This window comes from Chrysemys picta, chromosome 8, assembly GCF_011386835.1.
Source record: "Chrysemys picta bellii isolate R12L10 chromosome 8, ASM1138683v2, whole genome shotgun sequence".
Classification (NCBI taxonomy): domain Eukaryota; kingdom Metazoa; phylum Chordata; order Testudines; family Emydidae; genus Chrysemys; species Chrysemys picta.
The window spans coordinates 62,932,683-62,945,954 of NC_088798.1; positions in this window are offsets into that span (position 1 = coordinate 62,932,683).

The window sequence follows — 13,272 nt, forward strand, 5'->3', positions numbered from 1 at the left end:
TCAGACCCTGTGCTGATTGGAGCACTACTGGAGACAGGAAGGTCTTGTACAGAGGGGTCAATGACACCAAATCTGAAGCCAGGCTCATAGACCTATTGAGTAGAAACATCTGGAGACAGGCCTCTTTTGATTTTAAGGTCCTCTTGGAAAAGGACTTATATATGACACATTTACTGGGGATGTGAGATTCTCCCAAACAGAAAAGACATCTAGTGTTCCCATCTTTAATGGACGTTGAGATTTCACATGAGGGACTGTACATATCCGGGGAATTTAAGACTGGTCATCTCTAAGCCCCAGTCCCAGGGAGTAAAATATACAAAACATTACTGGGAAACTTGTCAAAAATTAATCGCCAATGGGTAAACAAGTAACCTAATCATACTTAGAAACTAATCAGGTCACAGGGAATGGACAACAAACAGCTCTCTCTTGTAGCCTGAGGGAATGAGAAGGAATTGAGTGGTGGCTGGTCTGCTCCATCTTATATGCCCTCAGTGTGGGGCACAAGAACACTCAGAATGCATGCATGACTGCAGCGGACGCTGCAGGCCACAACACTCCAATCACGAGAGCACGGACACCAGAAGTGGAAAATGTTTTTAAGGCAGCATGTAAAGGAGACTATCAGATCCTAAGTCTGAACGCAGGGACTCCTTGATGTGTCAGCCTCTGTATCCAGAGCCAGTTCATGAGAGAGATATCCATGCGCTTCAAGTATCAGGGGGTACCCGTGTTAGTCTGTATCCACAAAAACAAGGAGTCCGGTTGCACCTTAAAGACTACCCGATTTATTTGGGCATACGCTTTCGTGGGTAAAAACCTGACTTCTTCAGATGCATGGAGTGAAAATTACAGATGCAGGCATTATTATACTGACACATGAAGAGAAGGGAGTTACCTCACAAGTGGAAAACCAGTGTAGACAGGGCCAGTTCAATCAGGGTGGATATAGTCCACTACCAATAATTGATGAGGGGGTGTCAATTCCAGGAGAGGGAAAGTTGCTTTTGTAGTGAGCCAGCCAGTCCCAGTCCCTATTCAAGCCCAAATTAATGGTGTTAAATTTGCAAATGTATTTTAGTTCTGCAGTTTCTCTTTGAAGCCTGTTTCTGAAGTTTTTTTGTTTAAGTATGGCTCCTTTTAAATCTCTTACAGAATGTCCAGGAAGATTGAAGTGTTCTCCTCCTGGCTTTTGTATGTTACCATTCCTGATGTCCGAATTGTGTCCATTTGTTCTTTTACGTAGAGACTGTCTGGTCTGGCCAATGTACATGGCAGAGGGGCATTGCAGGCATATGATGGCATATATCACATTACCAGTCCAGAGTCTGAATCAATCTAGTGGCCAGCCAGATTGGTCACAGAGGGGAGCCGGGCTCTGTCAGTCGTGATCCAATGCTCCTGGAGTGTGGTAAGACAAACCCAAAGTCCCATGGCCAAGCACCCTGTTCTTATAGTCTTTTTTTCCCTATTGAAGTCTATGGATTTTGCTGTGTCAGTTTTTGACGGGTTACTCCTTAAGTGGTGTATCTTTTGTCGTTAACATTCCAAAAACACCTCTGAGAGGGTCATCCTGTCCTGGTTTCGACTTAATCAATTGTCTTTAGGGGTGCCAGCCTTCACCTCAGGGTCGTCAGTCTGCCCTTCCTCAATCATGGATGCGCATTGATGGTTCTTTTGGTGTCAACAAATCTCGATAAGTGTCTTCGCTCCTTCTTTCTTGACCATCTGGTTAACAATGGCCTTCACACCTTATCTTTTCCTGATGCATGCATTCCTCATTCACACAAACAGTCTTTTACAGAGGCTTTCAACTAGGATAAGATTTTGGAAAGGATTATATGGTTACTAAAGGGATTACAAAAGAACCTTATACAACTTAGTTTGCAATACATACAAGAAGCAAGACCTTATAGCAAATACTGTCAAATGCATTTCTACCAATGTCCTAGAGGGTCATTCCTTTCTGCTATTCAAAAAGGGTGGCTGGCAGGATGAAATCAAATCATACATTAATTCTCATAGTACAATTATAAAATCCTGCTCCTACAGCAACCCATGTCCATTCTTCCCCCTCTTCTCTTCCTCTGTCGGTTTATGATTCTTTTTTAACGTGCCATGCCTGAACTTAGACGTAAGATTTTCCAGGCAAGGACTGTCTTCACTTACTTCTGTGATGCAACTAGCATACATTAGGGCACTCTGAACTCATAAATAAGACCCAGATTCTCAAAGGTATTTAGGCTCTTCACTTCCATTGAAATCAATGGGCGAGTAAATAATAATCATCAATACCTTGTATAATATATTTACAATTATATCTCTACATCAGAACTCATTCAATTAAGTTCATGATCCCTGGGTACCTAATTTTTTTTTCTTTTCCATCCTATTTGCATGGCTACACATTGAGCATTTTAAACAGTTCTTTAATTCTTGTATGTAGTTAATATACTTGGTTCAAAAGGCTCTCCTGCCCCTGTGTTGTTGAAAACAGATATTTGATTATGTCTACAGCACAAAACCACAAAACTGTATTTTTTTGGAACATGGTTGTGAGCAATTGAGTTAGATGACACAATGCTGACTATGCTTCAGCAGTCAATGTAGACCAGGATACACAATGTTCAGACATGTGCTCTACAAATGCTATGTTATAGTGGTCAGTAGTACATCATCTAACTTGATTGTTCATACTGTGTTCAAATGCAGTCAAATTTGTATAGTGTAGATCAGTCCAACTGGTTTCCTTATTTCTCTGGCTACCTTATCAAACAGTAGAAACACACAAATGTCAGAATGAGAAAGAAAGAAAAGCTTGTGCAAAACGTAGAGTCCAGGAACATCCACATTATTCCTGAGTGCAAACACATTATCTATTCCCAATCAGGGCCATCGAGAATACCAAAAAAAAGGAGTGCATTATATTGCCTCAATAATGAAAATAATAATAATAAATTTCTTAATACTTATACAGTATTTTGTATTCAAAACACTTTACAGACATTAATTTCAAACAACTCCAAGACATAGATATTAACAAAGCAGAGGGAATGACCCAAAATGAGCATAGAAGATAGACAAGGGCCAAATACCAGAAACCAAGATTAGTGAGATAAGGCTTGCGTGGCATCACACAAGAAAACATTGCATTTCTTAGTATGCTCCTAAACATATTTTGGAATTTCCCTTTGCAAGAAAGCTCTGAGGGCTTTTTCTTTTCTGAGTAGGCATTTGATGTGAATATACAAGAGAGTGTTTTTTCAGTATTCAAACAGGAAATCACACGAGAACAATAAAAGGAACTAATTCATTACCGAGTGAAGTGGATACAACTGTTTAGATCAGCTTGGTCAGAAGAAGTTTCTGAACCCTATTCTTGATTTTTTCTATTGACTCACTGTGTGGCCATTAACAAATCTTTTGGCCTCTCTTATCAAAGATAGAGGGGAAATAAAGAGGGGAAAATAGGTGTATGACTCTTTTAGCTTTCTTATGACGTGCAGGGGTGGCTCTATGTATTCTGCCGCCCCAAGCACGGCAGTGAGGCAGCCTTTGGCGGCATGCCTGCGGGAGGTCCGCCGGTCCCGCGCCTTCGGCGTACCCGCCGTTGAATTGCTGTCGAAGCCGCGGGACCGGCGGACCTCCAGCAGGCATGCCACTGAAGGCAGCCTAACTGCCATCCTCACAGCGACCAGCAGGCCGCCCCCCGCAGCTTGCCGCCCCAGGCACGCGCTTGGTGCGCTGGTGCCTGGAGCCTCCCCTGATGACGTGTAAAGGTCAGCTATGAGGCTTTCCTAATTATTATTTATTTTTCCGGCCTTGTTTTTACATTATAAATTCAGATGTTATCTAAGATGGAATGAAAACTCTAGTCAATGATGACTAAAGAACTAGTGAAATTTTCGTAGTGGTGACATCACAAGATCCAAGTCAGGGAAAGCTGAGCAATTGAAAGGTACAAGAATTTAAAACTCTCTTTGTTTTTGTTAATGCCTATTTAACCTTAATGCAGCATTGCAAACTCTCACAATTTTATCACAAGTCTTGAAATATTTGGTGTTTCTCTTAAAACCCCTGCATGTGGAGTCAATAATTACATGAAAATCTCAGCTTTCATTTTTTAAAAATGGTGGTTGTGGAGAAAAGCTTGAAAATGTGTATAACCTAGAGTTTCAAAAATCAGAAGGCAAAGAAATAGAACCCAGAATTTATTATTTCTAAACCAGTCTCATAATTTCTTCAGGCCTGACTCATGACTTTGGAATACTTGGGGTTAGCAATGGGAATGACTAATTAACATAAGCATTTGTTAAAGAACTATCATTCTCGCTCCTTTTCTGTTTAGGAGTTCATAATAAACATTTCTGAGACGTGTCCGAAAAATCCGACACTCCGGCTATTTCGAAGGTTAAAAAAAAACAAGGAAAAATCTTTACAAAACTGAAAACCATCATAAACAGGGGGAAACACAAACCCACCCATTTAACAAACATTTGCAGGTCACCTCTGGGTTTCCATATTAGAGCTGATCACATTTCCTTTTTAACAAAAAGTATCTTAGTTGAAAAATAAAATAAAATAATTTTAAACATTGTTTTAAGTTTGTTATAAATATTTTGATATGTTTCATTTTTCCTTTCCTTTTTCTACTTTTATTTTTCAAAGTCATTTTCCAAGAAAAAAAATTCTTCTTCAAAAATTACTAGACAAAAAGAAAAAAGGAAGATAGGAAAAAGAGAAGGAATGAAAAAAAGAGAACATAAAAATACATATATTTTTAAATATTGACAAAAACATTTTAAAATACCTCCATATTGATCCATGTAAAACCCATGAAACAGAAGCAACTTCAATATGTTTATTCCATTTTTTCAAATGGAAAGTATTGTGAACTTTCACAATTTGATTGCATGTCTTGTGACATTTGGTGCATTTCTTAAGGACCCATCTCCTGAAATCAAGGTTTTAATGTTTTTTTTAAGTTTCTAGCTCTCATGGTTACAGAGAACAGCTAGAAAAAGTGACCCGTAACTCAGAGGCAAATAATTATTATTTCAGTATTGCCAATCTCAAGAGATCAAAAATCATGAATCAGACTCCCCAAAATTATGAGATTGGCCCAAAAATCATAAAGCTTTTTGTTTTTGTTTTTTAAAAAGGGTTATATTGTGTTTTTTACTCTCTCTTGATTTTTGAACTCCACCTACCCATCCTTAGTGTATATGATAATTCGTGAGGGGACGCTCAGTAAATGGCATGCCTGCTATAGGGAAATAAACAAACATGCTGACTTAAGGGAAATTTGACCAATTTTGGAGATAAAAAAAATTCAACCCCGAGGGCCCTCCACATCGTTGGAGGATGTAGGAAGGCCCTCAGGGCTGTACACGCACTGGTCAGTTAAGGGAAGGGATGGCCTCATGAAAGGATGTGGTGGGGTCATCTGGCATAGGCACCAGCTCTAATGGTTTTCTGCCAATGGAGAATTCCCTCCACCCCTCAGGAGCCCACATTGTTCTCACAGGAGCAGAAGGGGCACAAATGGTTGCAGCAGCTCAAGGCAGCTCTGCTGCTCCTAACCTCAGCAACAGACTTGGTGAAAAGCTGCTAGAGCTGTGGGAGGGACAGAAGTGATGGGCAGCGCAATGGTGGCTAGGGTTGCCAGGTGTCCGATTTTCGATCGGAACACCCAGTCAAAAAGGGACCCTGGCAGCTCCGTTCAGCACCACTGACCGAGCCATTAAAAGTTCAGTCAGCGGCGCAGAGGTGCTAAGGCAGGCTCCCTACCTGCTGTGGCTCAAGACGGCTCCCAGAAGCAGCAGCATGTCCCACCTCCGGCTCCTACACGTAGGGCAACCAGGGGGCTCCGCACGCTGCCCCTGCCCCAAGCACAGGCTACGCAGCTCCCATTGGCCAGGAACTGTGGCGAATGGGAACTGCAGGGGCAAAAAAATCCAGTTTTTGTAAACAATTTACTTTTTATAATCATTGCAAAAACTCTGCACCGTTTAAGGCAAAATTGTGGTGCAATTTGTTTTGACATTCCATTTGATATACACATGACAGCAGTTGAAAGCAACTTGAACGTGCCGTCCAGATCGATCTCCACCGCGGGCACTGACTCTAGCTGCCCGGCCATAGCCACCCCTCAGGACTGAGAGCGGTCCGACCACTGCTGCTCCGCACATGCGCCAAGTGCACTAAGCAGAGGGCGGGCTGAAGGGACCGTTACCAGCCTGTATGAGGGAGAGGGTGGGACTACGGCTGTCGTTAGGGCTGAGGGACAGCAGCGGCCGGAGTAGTAGTGACCTTATGACGTGCACTATTAGGAGGCGGGGCCATGCCAATAAGCGGTGAGGCTGATGGCTGATGGTGGGTTGTGCTGGTAGGGGAGTGCTTATAGTGGCCTTTACTGGCTTGCGCCAGTAGGGAGCGGTGCTAAGGCAGTGGTTACTGGCTCGTGCCACTAGGGGCGGGGTTATGAAGGTGGTTACTGGCTCAAACTGTTAGGGGGCTGCGCCGGGTGAGGAGCGACTTGCTCTGGTGTCCAGCCCTGATACATTTCAGTCAGAAACGTGAACTTCTGAGCAGCCTCTGACTTGGTGAGACGGTGGAACCGGCAGCCACTGTTCTAGGATTTGCTAGGCCCAGCTGCGTAAGTAACAACGGGTCTTTTCCTTCACTTACCAGCTTCCCCAAGGAAACCGGAAAAAATTACTAAGTAGCTGAAAAGAGAGGACTGGAAGTAATCACCAAGTGAAACCTGAGTTCTGGTTAATGGATTGAACTGGCTTCATTTTGCAGATCATATATTTGAAAAAGTAAACCCTGAAATGGAAAAGTTGGGCTTTGAATGCAAGTGCCTTGGAGGAGGAAAAATTGACCATAATAGCAAAGACAAGAAAATGAGGGTATTTGGTCTCTCCACAGTAAGTGCCATGTATTATTAGTTTCCTTGAAAATCAAACATTTTAGGGCTCTATTTAAAAATACTAGTAATAACACTGCTCTACAGCCAAAATGCTTCTGAAATAAATGTACTCAAACTTTACTAATTCTGGGTCACTGAGAACGAAAATGATGCTTAAAATTGTTGATTGGCTCTAGTTTTCAAGATATGCTATTGGGTCAGTATATACGACCCTTGACTTGGGAATGGCGGAGGATAAGTGAGTTATAAAGGGAAGGGATCTCAATTTAAACCAGAAATGACTAAAATACATCTTTGACTGGATCTATGAATAAATCTATGACTGGGTTTGGACAGTACTTACTTTTTAGACAGAACAATGAATGATGCAATCTGAAGCTGGTATTGCGTCATACATGATATGAATTGCATCCCCACGAAAGCTTATGCTCTAATAAATTTGTTAGTCTCTAAGTTGCCACAAGTACTCCTGTTCTTTTTGAGAATTGCATCATGTTATTCCTAGAAGTCATGGATGATGCAATCATAACGAAGCTTACATCACTCTGTTGAACAAATTGCCCTATATCAGTTCTAGAAATCATACAGTGTCGTGCTCTCGTATTTGTCAGTGTTTGATTTTGCAAAGGGACACATTTCTGTTTAGCCAAAGTGAGCAGAGATGCCTTGTACCTGTGTGAACAGTGCAGATAACTTCTGCTATGTTGGTGGTGAAGTGACTTTTGCATCACAAAAGCGCAGTATAACCACTATGGATAAGAAAGCCTATCATCTTTATTTTGGCTGCAAAATTGGAGATTGGGACAAGAGGTGGGCCCCACACATATGCTGCAACACTTGTGCAACAAATCTTCATCAGTGGTTGAACAGGAAAAGGAAATCTATGCCGGTTCCTGATGCACCAGAATCATTCTCACTTGAGTCAGACGAGGAAGAGGAAGAGGATGAAACTTCTGGTCCTGAACCATCAATGTCACAGGACCCACATTTTCTCCCATCCTCCTCCTCTCAACCACACCTCATAACACAAGGTGAACTGAATGACCTTGTCAGGGATTTGGAACTACCCAAGAGTAAGGCAGAGCTGTTGGGCTCCAGACTACAGCCGTGGAATCTCCTGGCAGGTGATGTTAGAGTTTCCATGTTCTGTGACCGTCAAAAGGATCTTGTTCCATTCTTCTTCATGGAAGGTGATCTTGTAGCCTGCAACAACATTGATGGTGTGATGGCAGCCCTCAAAATCGTTCACGATCCAGATGAGTGGAGACTGTTCATTGATTCATCGAAGACAAGTCTTAAAGCTGTTTTACTGCATAATGGCAATGTTTTGCCATCAATTCCAGTTGGTCATGCAGTCCATATGAAGGAAACCTATGACAACATGAAACAACTTTTGAGGTGCATAAACTATGACCAACATCAGTGGCAGCTTTGTGGCGATTTGAAGGTTGTTGCTCTCTTGCTTGGTCTGCAGACTGGATACACAAAGTACTGCTGTTTTCTCTGCGAATGGGATAGTTGTGCAAGAGATTCCCACTACATCAAGAAAGATTGGCCACTCCGACAGTCATTGGAGCCTGGGAGGAAAAGTGTTCAGCATCCACCACTTGTTGAATCAAGGAAGATTTTGTTACCACCATTACACATCAAGCTGGGTTTGATGAAGAACTTTGTCAAGGCCATTGACAAAACACAAGCAGCTTTCAAGTACCTCCGTGGAAAATTTCCAAGGTTAAGTGAAGCTAAGATAAAGGAAGGTGTCTTTGTTGGTCCTCAGATTCGTGAACTTCTTCGAGATGATGCATTTGACCATGCACTGCGTGGCAAGGAAAAGACGGCATGGAAAGCCTTCCAGTTAGTGGCAATAAATTTTCTCAGAAACAACAAGGCAGACAACTACAGGTTGTTGGTGGAAAACCTCCTCAAGGCATACAAAAGCCTTGGTTGCAACATGTCACTAAAGATACATTTTTTGCACTCTCATCTAGATTTTTTTCCACCGAACTGCGGAGCAGTGAGCGATGAACACAGCGAGCGATTTCACCAGGACATTGCAACAATGGAGAAACACTATCAGGGCAAATGGAGCCCATCAATGCTTGCAGACTATTGCTGGACAGTGACAAGAGATGCTCCATTTAATTAATACAAGAGACAAGCCAAGAAGCGCTGAGTAGACACTGAATAGGACTAAACTATGTACATAATAGTTTTTTGCCTTTTGTTTCATAATAAATTTTATTTACATAACCCTTTTGCTGATTTTTAAAGTGTTACATAAACAGGACAGGTGAAATATTATCATGTAAAGCAACCATAAACACATGAAAAGACCTAGGTTTACCATTTATGATTAAAACTCTACTATCTACACAATATACATAGACATAAAATGTAAAAATTTAAATATCTTAGAAACAGTAGCCAATCAGTTGTTTTAATTGTCATATTTTAATTCAGCACATCAAAATACATAATAAATAGCACATTTTATCTCTGAAGCAGATGACTTCTCAAAAATTGTAGACCAGTGTAATTCTCGCACTGTGATGGATCACTTATAAGCATTAATTAGTTAGTCCATACAGCTCACCTATGAGGTGGGTAAAGATGGCCTATTTTAGATGGGGAAACTACAGCAGAGAGGTTAGATTGACTTACTGACAGTCACACAGTAATTGGTTCCAGGGCTGTAATTGGAACTCAGCAGCTCCTGACTCACAATCCTGTACTGTAGCTATAGAGCATTCCTCTGTGTATGTATCACTTACTCACATGGTTCAGTATGTAAATACATTCTGTTTATAAAATGACCAATAGAAGCAATGAATTATCCATATATGTGGAACACACTGCAGTCTCCATCCCACCTCACCACTGCAGAGAGTAGATGATAAGAAACAAGGATTTCTTGAGCTACTGATGTGGACAAGAGCAGACTAGTTGCATGTGATGTAAAGACATGTTATTTGAATCCTGTATAGAAAGTAGCAGTTCTTCAAGGTCACTTTTCCTCCAGGTCAATTATAGCCCCAAACCGGATTAAACTTTTTTTTTTAATTAGGGCTCTTTCTCAGATATCATATTGTGGGGGCAAAGCTCTATGGGGAGGGGAGATGGCATGCAACATTAGGGGTCTTCTAGAGCCTGCTCAATATTCGTGGCAGAATCAAACAATTCATGACCAAACTCCTGGATTAATGGTGGTGATGTGCAGCACAGGCAGCAGCATCTCTCTCTTCTGCCATCAAGATAGTGGGAGAAGGGGTAGTCAGCTATACCCCACACCTTGTTTGCCCACCATTGTCAAGTGCTCTGAACTGTACAGAAGCATGCTGCGTAACTGCAAAGTTTCACTTTGTCAGACAGAAAAACGGAGATACAGAAAAGCTGATTGGCACTCTGGAATAACGGGTTACATCTTGGCCTGTAAATCAAAGCAACTTGGCTCTTGTCCTGGTTTTTTGTTGTGTGACTTTAAAAATAGGGAAGTAGTTATGTTAAATGGGGCCATTGATTCTTAGCTCTTGGATAAACGATGAGAATTAGAGAAATGCTTGAGGAGTTCTTTGAAGTGAACTCTGTGGCTGGGATTAAATAGATTGAGCTCCTTGAGGCTCTCACTATAAGGCAATGATAGTACCTTTCCCCAGTCCCCTGTAAAGCAATGTCTGAGACAGCACTGGAGCTCAGCTACTAGCTTCCTACATTATTGGGGTGGTAGTCGGCTTAGACAATAATTTAATAGCAGTACACGTTCAGATGCAAAAAGTTCAAGCTTTCTAACCATGAAAACACAAATGGTCAACATCACATGTCAAAATATACAAAGTAAATATCCTTAAATCAAACTAAGTTTTCAAGCAGCATGTTTCTTTCTTTGCCTATCTGTACATTCTGATTATTATCAATGAAAATATTTTTTGTGTATATGGTGAAATCAATGTTTACCAATTAAAAAGCTAATTCTTTCAAGGCTACTTATGTCTGATATAGCCATGCTTGTTTATGTGGGCAAACCATTGTGTAGAAAACAACTTTTTGTATTAGTTGTATAACATGCAGTTTAGAGGCCAATTTACTTGTGTGGTCCTCTTGGAGCAGAGTTAAGGCTCTTGTGGTGAGAATTAATGCCTTGTTAAGTGCAACCTTACCTCTGATTTTCCTGGCTTCTAACTCTGAAACATTTTAATTCAGATATTCTTGAAAGGTAATAAACAGAACTTGGTTCACCTCAGTGGGACTTCTGTGCAGGGGGAAGCACAAGGCCATAAATCGGGATATTTAAAATGTTAACTGGAACTTGATACGCCTGTAGCCTTATATTTTGCATCCCTTTAAAATCTTTTGTTATCTTTTTTGCAGGGATATGGTAAAGCAGATCATGCAGTGACCGTAGAGATACTGAAAAAAGTATACCGAGACTATGAAATCACTTGGTCAGATGACAAGAAATGAAAAACTACTCTGGAATCTGAAATACAAAGCAATTTGCACTCTAGCTGTTGATATAGAATTGAAGTCTACATTGTGTTCAAATAAATCACTGTTAGCTTTATCTGAATAAAAAGATTTGTGTGTTCTCCATCCTTTAGAAATTGTACCGAGGAAAACAGAAAGCAGCATAAATGCTGACAAGGTTAAAAGTATAATAAGAAAGAATTTGAAGAGCAACTAGCTAAAGACAAACAATCAGCAAAATAATGTAAATACATCTGAGGTAGGCAGCCTATCAGTCAATAGGGCTACTGGACAATCCAGGTGCTAAAGGAATACTCAAGCAGGACAAGGCTGTTGCAGAGAAGCTAAATGCATTCTTTGCATCTGTCTTTACGCTAGAGCAGTTTTTCTCAAACTGGGGTCCGTGGACCCCGGGGGTCCCTGAGAGTACACCAGGGGGTCTGTGGGCCATGCTGAGAAACTCCTCCCCATCCCTCTCAGCACGCTGGGGAACAGGCTTCCTACCTGCCCGGGCTCCGCACTACTCCCAGAAGCAGCCGGCATGTCCCTGGGGGGGAGGGAGGAGCAGGGGGTCTCAGCGCGCTGCCTCCGCCCTGAGTGCCGACTCTGCAGCTCATATTGGCCAGGAACTGCAGCCAATGGGTGCTGCGGAGGCGGTGCTGTCAGGCAGGGGCAGCATGCAGAGATCTCCTGGCTTCCCCACCCCCGCCCAGGCCCCAGGAGCCGCTGTCAGATGGAGGGGCCGGTCGTTTTTGGGAGTTGCCCCAGGTAAGCGCCACACCCCATCCGGCATCCAAATTGCCTCCCAGAACCCACACCCAAACTCCTTCCCAGACTATGCACCCCACACCCCCTCCCTCACCCAAACTGCCTCCCACAGCCCACAGCCCCTCCTGCACCCAAACTCTCCCCCAGAGCCCACACCCTAACCCCCTGCCCCAGCCTAGTGAAAGTGAGTGAGGGTGGGGAAGAGTGAGCAACCCATGGAGTGAACAGGGGGCAGGGCCTCGGAGAAGGGGTGGGACAATGGTGTGCCCTCAGGGAAGACGGGCAGAGCAAGACTGAGCAGGGGGGTTGGGAGTCCCTGAAAAATTTAAATCAAAAGGGGGGTCCTCGGGTTGCTAAAGTTTGAGAACTGCTGCTCTAGAGTATTTGGGGCTCATTGTTACTCATGAGCCACCTTTTTAGGTAACAAATCTCTACTGTCACTTCAATCTGAGGCAATTCCTCAGAAGATTTTGGAACAAATTGATAAACAGTAATAAGTCATCAGGCCCAGATAGTATTTAGCTAAGTTCCCTGTAAGCTGCACGACGATGCAGCAGCCTATTTAGTGCTACGCAGGTGCTCAGGGAACCCGCCCGGGGATCTGCCGCTCCTGAGGGCGGGGCGCCCCTTCCCCAGCCCCCAACCTGCCACAGCTGGGGCGGCCCAGCCCCAACTATGCCGTAGCCCAGACCTGCAACGGCTGGGGTGCCCCTACCCCAGCTGGGGTGGTGTGTTATGGTCCGGCCCCAGCCGTGGCTGGGGCAGCGCAGCGCAAACCTGGGTGGTCTGGCCCCGGCTGCCACTGGGATAGGCCTGGTCCAAACCTGTCACGGGGCACCCCGCCCTGAACCCAGCCCCGGACCTGTCGCAGCCGGCATGCCCCTCCCAGAACCTAATTCTAGCCAGACCTGCAGGGCTGGCGGAGTGGCACCTATCCTGTGGCCCCAGGCCTGGAGCTGCCGCAGCAGAGAGAGCCGCCTCTCCCCCACCAGCCCAGGTGCTGCTGCGGTGAGAGAGGGCTGGGGGGAGTCCTCTCTCCCCACCGTAGTCCCAGAGCACCCTCCTGTACCCCAAATCCCTCATCCCCGGCCCCACCCCAGAGCACG